Source organism: Marmota monax, unplaced genomic scaffold (assembly GCF_021218885.2).
Source record: "Marmota monax isolate L192 unplaced genomic scaffold, Marmota_monax_Labrador192_F-V1.1 WCK01_AAM20220418_F8-fsc01083, whole genome shotgun sequence".
In the NCBI taxonomy this organism is placed as follows: domain Eukaryota; kingdom Metazoa; phylum Chordata; class Mammalia; order Rodentia; family Sciuridae; genus Marmota; species Marmota monax.
The window spans coordinates 61697-78318 of NW_026691935.1; the positions used below are offsets into that span (position 1 = coordinate 61697).

A 16622-nucleotide genomic window follows, 5' to 3' on the forward strand; every position below is an offset into this window, starting at 1 on the left:
TTATTTAAACAGTGTTTTTCTCCTTTCTATTTAGTTAAATCTAGTGTGGCATGCTGGCAATGTGAGGAAATGTTAAAGGGTAGCTCTTACATTTGTAATGTAGTAGTTGTCCACTAAGTGAAAGATTGTTTAAATAGCTGAAATATTCTAATGTCTTTATTGGGGTATACTGAAAATTATATGCACACATTTGTTCTATGTAGGGGTATGTTTTGATATAAATATACACCATGGATCCATTTCTACATTCTCAGGAAACCAAGCTTCTTAGGATGTTACGTTAAGGGGGAAAGGTGTGAGGGTATGGGGATAATCTATCTTAGCCCCTTTGGAGGAGAACTCTAATGAATAGACCGGAGGTAGTTTAGGAAAGAATGCATAAAATCAAACACCTGTATGTATTTAGTAAATTAACTAAAGTAAAAATAGTAAAAGTTAGGAAGTTGAAAGTGGGAGAGAGGGAGGAAGAAAAATTAAAAGGAAAGAAAGAAAAAGAAAAAAAGGGAGAGAGAAATTAAGAAAAATAGAGGGGGTTATATTATTATTATGGTGATTCAGTTCTTAAAGTCCTATCTCATGCAAAGTTTTTGGTTTCACATATGTTTGTGTTGTGAAGACCAGAGTGGGAAGGGTAGAGGAGAATGGATGATAAGAGAAAAAAAATCTACTACAATTCTGTTTTCTTTTCTTCCAGTAGGTGTCATTGTCTATTCCAAGCTTGAGTCACTGTCCTCGGGGTGGTGGCGGTAAGGAGTTTGAGGGTTTGAGCTTCTGCCTGGAGCCTCCCTGCACTCTGTGAGTTGGAAACCAAGTGCCTGTACAGTTTTAGTTCTGCCTTGATAGCCATGCCCCCCCAAAAAATATTGTGAGAAAGTTTTGAGTTATCACAACTGGGGCTGGGGGAGTTTGGAACCAGTTACCTGGTCAGCAGCAGAACCACATTGGTAACCACACACACCAAGAGATGGCAAGAAAGGTTTTCCAAGGTGGATTCCATCTGTTTCTGGCATTGGGTGTTTGGTGAGGTGGGGGTGCTGGGATGAACTTGTGCTGTGGTCAGAACTCAGTCTGGTGACTTGCTTGGGAGTGAGCTTAATCTGGTGATCTAGAGTTGTGTAGAGTTGCTGATTTTATACTTCTGATCTGCAGATTGTAGTCCACGCGTCTGTTCAGATTGCGGGTTTGGGGCTGGTGTCTGGAATCTTACTGGCAAGCAAAGCCTCTGGGTTCTGCGTTGTGCTTCCCACTCTGGTAGAATCTGTGAAAGGTTCACTGTATGGTGTCCTGTCACATGCTCTGAACTGTAGTTTTTCCATCATGGCAGGACCTGGTGGAGAAGCATTTTGACTGTTTTCTCGGGTCCATGTCCAGAGCCCCCAGACACAGTATCTCCTCTATTCGGCCATCTTAGTTCTCTCCCTGAAAATCTCATCTGGTTTTCACTTTCTTATCTAAGAGGAATACCATTGATCATCATTGATTTTGATCTTAACTGCATTAAATCTTTTTAGTGTTTTTGGTAGTATGGCCAATTTGATAAAATTAATTCTGCCTTGCAAAGAGCAAGGTAGACATTTCTACCTTCTAAGGTCTTCTTCTATGACTCTTATTAGGATTTTGTAGTTTTTGTTTTATAGATCTGTCACCTCTTTTGTTAAATTCATTTCCAAGTGTCTTATTTTTTTCAGGTTATTGTGAATGGGGCAGTTTTCCACATTTCGGTCTCAGAGGCTTATATGCAGAAATTCCTTTTATATATTGGTGTTGATTTTATATCCTGCTACTTTGCTGAACTCATTTACTAGTTTTAGAAGTTTTTCTGGTGGACTTTTTGGTTCTTCTAGATATAGAATCATATGATCAGCAAATAGTACTAATTTACGTTCTTCTTTTCCTATACACATCCCTTTGATTTACTTTGTCTCTCTAATTGTTCTGGCCAGTGTTTCAAAAACTATGTTTAATAGAAGTGGAGAAACAGGGCATTCCTGTCTTGTTGCAATTTTTAGATGGAATGCGTTCCTTTTTTCTGTATTTAGAATAATGTTGGCCTGAGGCTTCGCAGAGATAGCCTTTATGATGTTGACATGAGTTCCTGTTATCCCTAGATTTTCCAGTGTTTTGAACATAAAGCAGTGCTGTATTTTGTCAAATGCTTTTTCTGCATCTATTGAGATGGTCACATGGTTCTTATCTTGAAGTCTATTGATGTGATGAATTATATTGATTGATTTCCATATGTTGAACAAACCTTGCATACCTGGGATGAATCACACCTGATCATGGTGCATGATATTTTTTATATGTTTTTGTATTCAATTTGCCAGAATTTAATTGAGGATTTTTGCATATATATTCATTAGAGATACTGGTCTGAGGTTTTCTTTCTTTGAGGTTTCTTTCTCTGGTTTGGGAATCAGGGTGATATTGGCCTCATAGAATGAAGTTGGAAGTACTCCTTCTTTTTCTGTTTCCTGAAATAGATTGAAGAGTATTGGTATTAGTTCTTCCTGAGAAGTCTTTTAAAACTTGGCTCTATATCCATCTGGTCCTGGGCTTTTCTTGGTTGCTGATCTTTGGATGACTTCTTCTAAGTCCTCACTTGATATTGGTCTCTTTAAGTGATGTATGTTGGGGATGCAAATCAAGTCAAGATGGCGCCTGGCAGTTTGCCAGGAGGAGTGGTTTGTTAAGCAATGCCAGCGAGCCATTAAGATGATGAGGATTCCTTATTGGCTGACTGCTGTATCTAGATGATGTTAATTGAGTCAAGCTGTGTGTAATTAGGTAGGTATATATACCTCTGTTGTCCTGCATAGAAGCGGTTCAGCTACCTTAGGAGCCCGCTACTTTGAGTTCTCGCTCAGTTCGGCTGAGTTCACTTGCAATAAAGTAGTTCCCGCTTCAACCTTCAAGTTGCTTGTCACCTCCCAGTTATTTGCCCAGCTGGACTGCAGCAAATGTATATCTTCCTGGCTCAATCTGGGCAGGTCATATGACTTTAGGAAATTACTGATGCCTTCACTATCACCTATTTTATTAGAGTTATGGTTTCAAAATAATTTCTAATTATCTTCTGTTTTTCTGTAGTGTCTGTTTTGATATTTATTTTTTCAAAATATATGCTAGTAATTTGGGTTCTCGCTCTTCTTCTCTTTGTTAGCATGACTAAGGGTCTGTGATTCTTATGTATTTTTTCAAAGAACCAACTCTGAGTTTTGTCAATTTTTCCAAATGTTTCTTTTGTTTTTATTTCACTGATTTCAGCTCTGATTTTTTATTATTGCATGCCTTCCACTGCTTTTGCTGATGGTTTGTTCTTCTTTTTCTAGTGCTTTGAAGTGTAGTGTGAGGTCATTAACTTCTTGGCTCTTTCTTCTTTCAAGAAATAAACTCCAAGCAATGAATTGTCTTCTTAGTACTGCTTTTATAATGTCCTAGGGATTTTGATATGTGGTGTCTGTGTTCTCATTTACCTCTAAGAATTTTTTAATTTCCTCCTTGATATCTTCTGTAACCCATTGTTCATTTAGTAGCATATTGTTCATTCTCCATGTGAAGAAGTAATTTTTCTTCCTTATTTTATCCTTGATTTCCAATTTTATTCCATTACAATGGGATAAAATGCATGGTAGTAACTCTACTCCTTTGTATTTGTTAAGAGTTGCCCTGGGCATAATATAGCGTCTATTTTTGAGAAGGATCCATGTGCTGCTGAGATATTGTGCTGCTTGATATTGGTTGATATTTTATATATGTCAACTAAGTCTAACTTATTACTTGTGGTTTTGAGTTCTATGGTTTCATTATTCAAATTTGATTGGACGGTCTTCCCAGTGGTGAGAGAGGTGTGCTAAAATCACCCATGATTATTATGCTTTGGTCTATTTGACTCTTGAACTTGAGAAGACTTTTTTATATGAACATAGCTGCACCATGGTTTGGGGCATATATATTAAAGATTGTTATGTCTTGTTGCTGTATGGTTACCTTGATCAATATGTAGGGTCCTTCCTTATCCCTTTTGATAAACTTTGGCTAGAAGTCTACTTTATTTGATATGAGTAAGGACACCCCTGCTTGCTTCTGAGGTCCGTGGGAGTGTATGATTTTTCCCAACCTTTTACCTTCAGTCTATGTATCTCTTTTCCTATCAAATGATTTTGTTGTACACAGCATATTGTAGGATCTTTTTAAAAATAATCTAGTCTACTAGCCTGTATCTTTTGAATGGTGAGTTTATGCCATTAACATTTAGGGTTACTATTGAGATATGGTTTGTATTTCCAGCCATATTTGTTTATCTTTGTTATTTAACTTGACTTGATTTTCCTCTTTGATTAGTTTTTTTTCCCATAGTGTACTCCATTCCACTGTTGGTTTTCATTGTTCTTTTCCATTTCCTCTTAATGATATATTTTTCCAAGGATATGTTGACCGCTGGTTTTGTACCTGCAGATTCTCTTAACTTTTGTTTATCATGGAAGAATTTTATTTCATCGTCAACCTGACACTTAGTCTTGCTGCATACAAGAGTCTTGGTTATACTCTGGTTTCCTCTTCAGATCGTATAAATCTTTCACCTTTTACAAGAGTCTTGGTTAGAATATAGTATATTTTAGCATTGGAAATATATTGTTCCAGGATCTTCTAGCTTTCAGGGACTGTGTTGAAAGATCAGCCTTTAAACTAATTGGTATACCCCTATATGTGATCTGCTGCTTTTTTCTTGTGGCTTTTAAAATTTTCTTCTTGGAAAATTCAATGGAGAACAATCTAAAAAATACCTGACAAGTCCTCCTCAATACTGTCAAGGTCATCAGAACAAGGGAGTTCATAGAAACTGTCACCCCAAGAGAAGTTCATGGAGACATGATGACTGGATGTCATGTTGGATCCTAGATGGAATCCTAGAACAGGAAGACACAGTACCAAGAATCCAAAAGATATGTGACTTCAGTTAATTTTAACATACCAGTATTTCTTATTCATGATGAATGGTCTAAGATGTTAACACTTTAGAAACAGCTCACCTAAGTCATAATAAGGGAAGAAACCAGGCTGAGGCTACCTGGGAAATCTCTGCACTTTCTTTTCAATTTCTGTATAAAGATAAAACTAAGCCTGGCATGGTAGCACATGCCTGTAATCCCAGTGTCTTGAGGGGCTGAGGCAAGAGGATTTCAAGTTCAAAGCCAGCCTCAGCAACTTAGTGAAGCCCTAAGTAACTCTGTGAGACCCTACCTCTAAATAAAATACAAAAAAGGGCTGGGGATGTGGCTCAGTGATTAAGCACACCTGGATTCAATCCCCAGTAACCCCCCGCCCCCCCAAAAAAAAGATTAAACTAATGTAAAACCTTAGGATATGGTTATATTTTCTCAAACACCTACTTGTTTAATTATTCATACAGTTAATTACTGGTAACTGACACTCTTAGTTAGTTCTGTATTTTATTATGAACATTTATAACACAAAAATTAAATAGTTCAAACTAATATAAAATTCAAAGTATGTGGGCTGGGGTTGTAGCTCAGCAGTAGAGCACTCACCTAGCATATGTGAGGCACTAGGTTTGAGCCTCAGCATCACAGAAAAATGAATAAATAAAAATAAAGGCATTGTGTCCAACTACAACTAAAAAAATTCTAAAAATTCAAAGTATGTGCCACTTTTACATATTTCATGTTGAAGTAATAACATATGTGAACTTGTTATATTTTTATTCTGTCACTATGTTTTAGGTTTGCCTTCTTAAAACTTGATCACTAGAGGGGAAAAAATGACATTTTAGAGATTTTATTTCAACTCATGGTTTAACTTTCCCAAATGAGTGACTTTATAAAAAAAAAGTTCTAATGGCAAATTGACTCACTGTGACTGAATCACTTATCCCAAAGAATCCTTGTCTCTATTTTATTTCTATGCATACCTTTTAGCAGCAATATAATCAAATATTTGTCACTGAAACAAATAGTCAAAGAACGTCCAACTCCTCCAAGACCTCTGCAGGAAGTGGTAAGCCAAGAGAAGCAAAGGTGTCAACTCAGTCCAGGAGTGATATCAGATGCTGCTGTGTTGTGGAGAAACACTCTATCTTTTAGAAATCACAAGGAGCTATGGATGCCCAAACTCTTGCATGAGTCTAAATCTAGTTGAACTTCTAAGTAATTTTATTGTCACTAGCTCATCATGAAGCTAATGACAACTACAGGATCTATGGGTCTGGGGATGTAGCTCAGTGGTAGAAAGATTTCCTAGCATGCAGGAGGCCCTAGGACAAACCCCCAGAACCACAAAAGAAAAAAAAAAGAATTTGTGTCTTATTTGTTTAATCAAATAAAAAATGAATAATCACTCCTCTTAAGAAAACATGTTGGATCTAAAACACTTGAGACTTTCAGAATCAAAATACTCTCCTTATAGTGTATTGCATAGCTAGTCCACCATGAAGAGTGGTGTCACATCATAAAACATGTTCACATGAAGCATACCATCAAAACAACAAAAAGGCTTTATTGACAGTTGATAAGAAAAATGAACATAATCTAGCTTAGGAAATTATTAACACATTGGAAACATGTGTTAATAAGTAGACATCAAAATCCTCCAGGACAAGCCAGGCACTTTGACACCTGCCTGTCATCTCAGCTGTTTGGGAGAATAAAGCAGAAGGACCACAAATTTGAGGCCAACATTAGCAATTCAGCTAGACCCTGTCTCAAAATGAAATTGTAATGAGGACTGAAGACATATGTAGATCAGGGCTTTCATAGCACATGCAAGGTCCTGGGTTTAATCCCCAGTGCCAAAAAAAATTTCTCTAGGTGAGACATCTGATAACAGACAACTATGGCAGGTACAGAACAGGGCAGAAGCCATTATATCAACTTCCTCAAAATGATTAAAGTAAAACTGTACTTTGTTCAGCTCACAATACTAACATGTCTGATTTCTGCTTCTAATAATTCAAATGTAACCATTTAAATATGATCAAAAGTTTGTGTACTTTTCTAATGAATCCAACAAATTTGAGAGAGAGACTCAACTGTGTTCTGAAAGCCACCTTATAAGCACATAGGAGCACCAACATTAGGATAAAATGTAATCATTGTATTTCCCACATGAAATAACCCTAAATGCTAATGAATACATAATTTCAAAAGAAAGACAAATTTCTGAAATCAAAAGCAAATTGATACATTTTTAAATAATATTTTGAACAGAGGCAAAACACTTAAAGAGTTCTCCCACAAGAATTCCTGACAACATAAAGTATCATGCTCATTAGAAGGCCCATCGCTTTGTATGCAAGGAATAAGAGAACTTTCTGATAAATGTAGAACTTTAATACGACATATTGACATGCTTTCTAAATTTTAAAAGAAAATATCTGTTTTTAAAAAAGCTTATTTGTAGTAAATGTATCTGAATTACAAAAAAAGCAGCTACTGACTTGTCTCTTACATTTTGTAATGATTTGCATCTCAGGAAATTTCATATATAGTGGTTTTAAATATCATGAAATATCAATAGTTGACATTAAAATATTATCATCCCACTTCTTTTTCAAAACTGATTTGAAATTTTCTTATAATAATTTCATATGGATTTGTGATTATGTGATGGAAGGAATACATGGAGCAGGTGACATGCGTATTTCTTCTACCATTTCTGGGAGCATGTTTGGAAACCTTATCATTTAGTGTTTGGGGATACAAAAAGGTGTACCCTGTGTCTACATATGTAGAGATGATGCATCAATACAACATACGTTGAATAAAAAATATAACAGGTTACTATTTTAAATAATGGATTGACTTATTATTTTAAAAAATACATGAAATCTGGTATGCACATACTAACATTCAATCCAAGTAGGTATAAATCTAGTGGTAATACTAGGGTTACTAATTATAACAAACTGTGTTTGAGTTTTGCTTCGAAAATGATGGAAATGAAAAGTAATGTGTTATAAAAGAAATCTCATGAAAAAGCAAGTAAAGCAACATGGAGAAATACATGAGTTCTGATACAGGGAGTGAATGAAAAAGAATCATATGCATATCAATTTGTGAATGGATGAAATGATACATCCTGTGATGTATATATACTGAAGAAATAGGAATATAACAATTTTGAAAGAAAATTATCTTCAAAACACACATCATGTTTCATATGAATATACTTTCATTGATGTTAAACTGGGTCACTTACTGTAGAAATATTAGGGTTAGTACTCAATATTCACTGAAGTTCATTTTGAGTATTCAGAAATGAATATGTATGTCAAGAAAATGAATATTTCTGAGAAATATCTTGTGAAAAGTTGATTAGAAATCCACACAGTTGGACATGAAAGAATCAAGGTAGTGTATGTATATGACACATGTGTTTCATGTTTGCAAATCTGTACAGTGTGTGTGTGTGTATATATATATATATATATATATATATATATACATATTAAAATGTAATAGTATATATGCTAATTGAAATTCATAAGGGTATATATATCCTTCACATAAGTACTCAAAAGATTCATTTTCCTCTACAGTGTTTCATGTATAAACTTGTTGATGTATAAAGCTCACCATAGTTTGAATTTTCAGTTCCCTCAGTGTATGGGGGGGAGTGATCCCTTCATGAAATTTGTATTTTCCATAGTCAGAGTACTCTCAAGAATATACCTGTGATGGCAGTAGGATTCTATATATGTATATCAAAATATATATTGTGACCCAGGCGACAGAGACAGGGAGTCAGGAAGTTACATATTTGTTAACTTTGAAAATTCATAGAGAAGTAATACGAGAAAAAATTGTGACAGGTTTTATAATATGTATCCCTAAAGAAGCAAAAGGCAAGTCCAAGTTTCCACCATGCCTCGTATGAAATGCCTGTACTTTTAATGTTTACGATTATTTTTATCCACGTTAGGATTAGTAGTCAGAGTCTAGTAGGTTATGGGTTAGTGTCAGAGATTCAATATTTCAAAAGGCAAAATGGAAAATGAGTCTAATATGTATGCGAACATGTGGAACATAAAAATCTTCCACTGTCATCCACCACAATGCCTTGACATTACTATCACCCCAAATAAGACACAATGAGAGGAGAAGAGGAAAGAAATCTGTGAATACATATCTGGAATGGGAAATTCTGAGGAGCTCACAAACTTGGGTGTGGCAGAAGAGATCCCAAAAGTAGGGGACAGAGTAAACATTCCACAAACTTGGAGCTGTGCTGGCCTAATGACTTCTTGACTATCTGCCTCTGACATTTGTGCACTAGAAATATAGCTTTGTGCTTTAGCTTCCTTTGTAATGAGACCATGAAAGATTGGTCTGAGTCTATGTGAACAGGAGGACATGGTTTCATATTTTCCAATACAAACAGGAGGCAGCAGAGCTGAAACTTCTCTTCATAGGTAACTGTGGCCATTGGTTTATGAATGTCTCCCTGTGTGGATGGTGAAACCTTTGGCTCACCCTCCAGTTTTAATGGCATTTCTTGCAGCTTCCCTGGAAAATTGGTGTTTGTTTTTGAAATACAAAAAGTTCAACTGGGACACATTGCTGGAGGGAGCTCTGTCACGTGGGGTGAGTCAGGGTCTGAAGGAAAAAACCCAAAATGGGCTACAATCCCATATATCTTGCCCACTTGAGCATAGCAACTTGATTCTGAGCATCTCACCAAATCCTCTCCCCACAACAACATGCCTTTATATTTTAGGGTCTGCTGGCTGCACCTTGTCAGTCACATGACATTTGGAATCCAATGACAGAACCACAAGGGCCCACCACACATGTTTGATCACACACCTGCACTCCATTGCTCAAGGCCCAGTTCCCTGCTGGCTCCTGCTCACTGGCATAGCTGTTCTTCACCATGGTCATGAATTCCACTCAGTCAAAAATGGCACTCGCTGGTTTAGTCATGATGAGCAACAGGAGATCTAAAGGTTCTCCAGGGATTTCTGGTCATTGGATTTACAAAAACTTCATTGTATGGCATAGGCATATTTCAAGAATGAAGAAGTTGGCACTGTGGGTTTTGATTCATTCACGAACCATTAAGGGTTGAGGAATCTCCTTTCAGTGAAAGCTCTGGAGATCTCATGCAGGCAAGGCTTCCCAAGGAGTGGCAAAAGGTCACATAAAAATCTTCCACTGTTATCCACTACAATGCCTTGACATTACTATCACCCCAAATAAGACACAATGAGAGAAGTAGAGGAAGAAAATCTGTGAATACATATCTGGCTGTGAAAATTTTGAGGAGCTCACAACCTTGGGTTTGGCAGAATAGAGCCCAAATGTAGGGGACAGGGTAAACATTCCACAAACATGGAGCTGTGCTGGCCTAATGACTTCTTGACAACCTGCCTCTGACTTTTCGGCACTAGAAATAGAGCTTTGTGCTTTAGCTATCTTTGTAGAGAGACCATCAAATCTTGGTCTGTGTCTATGTGAACAGGAGCACCTGGTTTCATATTTTCCAATACGAACAGGAGGCAGCAGAGTTGAATCCTCTCTTTGTAGGTAACTGTGGCCATTGGGGTATGAATGTCTCCCTTGGTGGATTGTGAGGCCATTGGCTCACCCTGCAGTTTTAATGACATAGCATTATCTAGATACAGCAGTCAGCCAATAAGGAATCCTTATCATCTTAATGGCTCCGTGGGGTTGCCTCATAAACCACTCCTCCTGGCAAACTGCCAGATGCCATCTTGACTTGATTTATGGTCCCCAACATTGTAGAAGTTGTGAGAAAGCTATTTAGATGTTCCTGATGATGTCTACGAGGCCTGGGTGCCTAGAATCAATCTAAATCTGAAACTACTTCAAGGATATTGAATAGGAACACTGTGTCATGTAACATTTTTGTATTTATCTTTGCTTGTTGATCTGCAATCACTCTTAAGCCATTAATTATTTATTGTACTGTTCCATTTAAAGTGTCAGAGAATGAAGACAAAAATCTCCAAAGACCAAAGTGATGTTCCTGAACAGGAAGTTTCTCTATGTGTCCTGTATCCATGTCTACTTTTTAATTTTTCATTATATTTCAACTATAATTGGAAAAACTCTCATATTACTTTCAGGTCTATATTCATGTACGTTTTGACTTATCTCTTGAATGTCCCAACTTCAAGAGATAAGTCAAAACTAATAAAAATAATTTATTATTTACCAAAGACAATTTATTATTAATTTATTGGTAAATAATAAATTAAAACACCTCATTATGTATAAAGCCATAAATAACTTGCCGCGTCATTTATCATTTACTACCAGCAAGACATCTGTTAACAGTTTATACACATTATCTAATTTAACCCCTATGGTTCTTAATAGGCTCCATTTAAAGATGCTCAAAGATCACTGACTTTTCCAAGTTTTGAAATATTAATGGATAAAATGGGCATTTTAACCCAGTTCTTCTCAAGCTGAAAATCAAATGAATTATTGTTTAAAATACTAAATGCAAAATCATAACTGTGTGAAAAATTTAATGAGCCAATTTTTAATTTTACATTGAACTGGCTTTATGTAGAAAAGGCTAACGTAAGAAAAGGTAATGAGAGATTTGACTGCAAAATTATTTTAAATGACTTCACAAAAAAACCCATAAATTGCAGATAAAATTAGTATTATATCTATCAAATAGTAAAAATTGACATGAAAAAGTGATATTATCAATTGAAAAAAAATAATGTTTGTACAATTAGGAAGAGACAGGGCACATACCTTACTAAATAAGAAATAGAGAGGCAGCATTAACATATAAAAAATGCTGAAATACATACAAACTAATATGTAAAAATTTTTAAGGTGAAAAATCATTTTGGAATTTAGAGATGGGCAATATTTTTTTAAAAAAATCTAAAAATATCTGTAAAAGAAAAAAATTGCTTTGAAAGAAAGAAAAGAGAATTCCAGGTTTTAAATATGTTGGAAGGAAGAAAGAAAAAAAAAGAAAAAGGAAGAGTAATCAATATGAAAATCACTCAAATCAGTCAATGTAATGAAAAACCAAAAAAAAAAAAAAAAATTAAAAACACCAATACGCAAAAGAATGATCAAATTTACTGGACTTAAAGTCCACTACTTATGGTGAAAAAAGATAAGTTTATTACCACCATATATTACAAAGGTAATATAATATTAGCTTAGACTAGAAAAATGAAGAATAGTGTTGCTTTATTAGATAATTAACAACTTATGCATATGCCTGGAATTTTATTGGGTTTGGAGCTGAGAATTAAACCAAGTGTCACAAAGATTTATAGATTATCTCTTAGTGATAACATTTTTTTTTAATTTTTTGCCTACTAAGAGTTGTTTCAGAGTAATGTCTTTATTGTTTCCACAATTTAATAACTTAAAACAACTGTTTTGTAAAAGATGGAGGACAATGGGAAAAGTTTAAGCTGCATTCGGACTAATCAAAGAGCAAATTAATGTATTTTCTGATTTTAAAAAATACTAAAAAATATGAACACCTTTTAGGTCATGAATATTCTTCCAAAATATAACAAGTTATATATATATATATATATATACACACACACACACACACACACACACACACACATACTATTTATATATGAAGATTACTGTGACATTGTTTATAGCATCTGAAAATTGGGTGTAGCTTCTACAAGTTTATATAAAGGAATGGATTTAATTTTAGCATATCCATTATGTGAAAAAAAATTATTAACTTAAAATTATGATGCCAATTTATTTACTCTAATAATAGGTATAAAAAGGTAATAAAGTTGAAAAAAAATGTTTGATCCTGGTTTTGAAAAATGCTAATCCAGTAGTAATGATTCATAAGATTATACAGAAAATATTAGCCATAATCAAGAAGATAATTCTTTTTTATTTTACATTGAACTTTATGAACATAAAAAATTGACATCCTATTCCTAAAATATTGTTAGATGTTTGACAATAGGCAGAAATAACACAAAATTAGAGAATGAGTACTAATGCTAAAATTTAAGCTACAACTTTATTACCACCTATGTGAATAATGAAACACATTATTTTTAAGTGTCCCTCATTCTTTGGTCATTTGAAAATGTAAGGCTGTATATGAACATACTTTGAACATGAAATAATATTTATAAAATTACTTTTTTTTTCAGAATAAAGTCTTAGAACTCTAAATTTTCTTATGCTTCATAAAAACACTATTATGGTTCTCACCAGGCCAATAATAATAACACTAATAATAAAAAAATTTTCAAGGCTGAGATTTCCCTTTCATGCTCAGAAGATAAACAGACAATTGTCACCAAATTATAGATTTGGGACAAACAAAACCTTGGTCTGTCAGTACAAGTAGATAAAGTGAAGCTCAAGTGCTACAAAAGGATTTTATAGTACAACAGTTTGTTTGTTTGTTTTGGTACCAGTGATTGAACTCAGAGGCCCTGGACTACTGAGCCACATCCCAGCCCTATTTTGTATTTTTTTAGATATATTTTAGTTGTTGATGGACCTTTAAATTATTTATTTATATGTGGTGCTGAGAATAAAACACAGTGTCTCACATATGCTAGGCAAACACTATATTATGAGCCACAACCGCAGCCCTCATATTTTGTATTCTTATTTACAGATGGTCTCACTGAGTTGCTTAGCGCCTTGCTGTTGCTGAGGCTGGCTTTGAACTCGTGAGCCTCTAAGCCACTGGGATTACAGTTATGCACCACCGTGCCTGGCTGATAGCACATCAATTTATTGAAGCAGAAGCATCTTCTGTGAATTTATTGGACAGCTTCTGCTAACAACCTTTCAAGTGCAATCATGTGCTTTCTTTCATTCTAACTAATGACTGATTCCTTTCTCTTCTTCTGTCCAGATAACTTTAAGCTCCTTATCTTTATTGAATCTAACTTAGAAAACAAATGTGTTGTGTTCTAACATCAAATATGAAACACATTTTTGTAATAGAACATTGTTGTCTTTAATTTTCCATATTATATCCCTAAAATCACAGACACTTCAAAAAGACATTACATTGTGTTTTATGAACATTCCAAATAATAAGTAGCTAAGATAAATATTTTCTGAACTCTGAATGTTAAAATCTGGTACTTCTTTGTATTCTCATATTCTAAAATAGCTAATATGATGGGCCTAGGTGTTCAAACTGGAGAGATTGAGTAGAGCTTGACACTAGGGGGTTGAAAATTGTTCGCCCTGGTTTCTTCTACTTTAATTATCATTTTTTTAGTTGAGTTCCCCTTAATTTTATGTTGGAACACTATAATAATATCCTGACTCTTGTGTGTGTGTTTGTGTGTGTGTATTTTTCAATTTACTTTTTAAGCTCATATGTCTGATATCAGCACCTCCCTATATAAGCACCATAACTGTTCCAGGTAGAAAGTAAAAGCAGACACACTTAAAATTTTGCATCTACAATTTACCCCTTTCCCTCAAATGTTACTTTCAATACATCATCATTTTATTGTTAACAAGTTAAATATCGTTCCAATTCTCCTTCTTCTTCTATCCTCTTTGTTATTACCACAAATCAGTGTTCTGGGGTGGGAGACTCCCCTGGGAACATCTGAAAATGGCTAAAGATATTGAGATGTTGTTATACTGGAGATGAGGGAAATATTACTGACATCTAGTGAGTAGAAGACTTGGTTACTGATAAACTACTACATTTTTACAGCAAAACCCCCAACAGCACAGAATTCTGCAATGCAGAACCATCATAATGCTGAGGTCCAGAAACTGCCTGAGATCAAGACATCATTAACTGGTAAGTAGATACCTGAAACAACAGGATGAATGAATGATCTCTCTCTGTTGCTCTGGCTCCCATCCAAGACAAATTTCCACACTACAGCAGAGCCACCCTGTCCAAAATGTAAAAAGAGCCTGTATTTTATACTTAAAACTTTAATTACTTAGTACAAGGGATGGAAGGCATTATAAAATTCTTCATAAATTATTTCCTCATTAACTCTTTAGTTTCTTCTCGCCTCCCTTTTTCTTTCTATACCAAACTTCAGCACTACTGAAGAGTTTTCTATTATTTAAACGTTCATCTTCTCTCTCTGTTGTCTGATTTCTGGCATTTTGATATGCTGAAGCTTCTGCCTGATTGCTATGACACTCAACTGATAGGGCTTGTTCCCTTTGGACATAGGTCTCCCTCTGAGGAAAAAATAGAATATAATCAGGAAAATGCAAATAACCACTGCATCACTGGAATTTCTGAGAGAGATTATTAGACTGTTTTGGAAAATTAATTTAGTATATTTTGTAATTGTGTTGCATTCTAAAAAACAAACACCCACCTCAGTTTGTTATGTTTGCCATTTTAACACACAATAAGATACTTCTGAGACAAAGTTTTTCTCCTGATTTGTTTTGGCACTGGAACCTGGAGTCATCCACCAGGACAGAGTGCCTAAGGAAGATGGACTTCAGTTCATTTTCAGATGCCCCAGTTGTCTGAGCAATAAATATTATTCCATCTACTTAATAGCCAGGAAGTCACAAAACAATTGAGAAAAAATAGCAAATTTTGAGACCGTGAGGAATTCTTCCTGATTATACTTTAATAAAGACAAAACAATATGAACAAAATTTCTAGTGATGTTTAATTGGCTTAGGTAAGGTAGGGGACAGCCATCTGAACAAGTCACTGACATATCAATGTTACCTTTTGGAATTTTAAGCAATTTTTTGACAAAGGAAACTGATTTTGCCAATCTGAGAGATAGTGGAGACTTTTTCTCTTTGAATAAAATCATCCTACTGACTTACAAAGATAGATTCCAAATTTTTGTATCATGCTGCTTGATTTTGCAAATGCCTCTGTCCAATTTCCCTTAGATTTTTTTTAAGTTCTCTTGTGTAATATGTAGGAGTAGTTTCTTGGCCTGATGGGCACAACTTCCCCTTTGTGACACAGTGAAAATAAGGATACTGGTAATAGACATCAATAAGTTCCATTCCAATTTTTAAAGAATTAGCATTTACATGTTTAGTTTTCAAAAAATAAAAATCAAACAAATGTTATTCCTCATAAAAGACTTGTGACACAGAATATTTAATTTCTATAATTTTGCTGTTTCCTTCACTTATCCACAATATCATATTCTTCTTTAGAGTGGAAGAGATAAAAGCTTTTGTGTTGATGACATATTAAAGAGAGAAAGTGAAATGAGCTTAAGTTTGATTTAAAAAATGTGTTTTTCAGAATGTGTAAGTTCAATTTTTATAAGCATTAAAGCCAAGCATTTCTAAGTGATCAGACCTAACTCTTCTTTTAAATTTATTCCATAGGTAATAGCAGACAATTAAAAACTACTCCCCACATCCACAGAAGCATTATTTTCCACTTGAGAAATGCAAGTACCTTTGTTTCATTATCTATTAGAGGATAGAGAAATAGTAGGTCTGACAAAAATATATGTATGATATGTATAATATATAATATATATGTATAATAGATGGGCGTATTTAAGTATGTAAATTGTATCTCTGCCTGTCTTAAAAACTGCTAATTAAAAAAGTGAATGCCATTCTAATTTTATTCTGTTTAAGAGGTAATTTATTCAAGAATATTCAGAAATC

At 34.7% G+C, this 16622-nt stretch overlaps 1 long non-coding RNA gene across 1 annotated transcript; it reads left to right on the top strand.

Moving 5' to 3' along the window:
* The first annotated feature begins 688 nt into the window (after nucleotides 1-688).
* LOC124104375 (uncharacterized) lies at nucleotides 689-16396 on the top strand. Its single transcript, XR_006855478.1, has 3 exons — nucleotides 689-795; nucleotides 14707-14796; nucleotides 16332-16396. It is a non-coding gene; the product is annotated as an uncharacterized LOC124104375 (long non-coding RNA).
* Nucleotides 16397-16622: the final 226 nt, after the last annotated feature.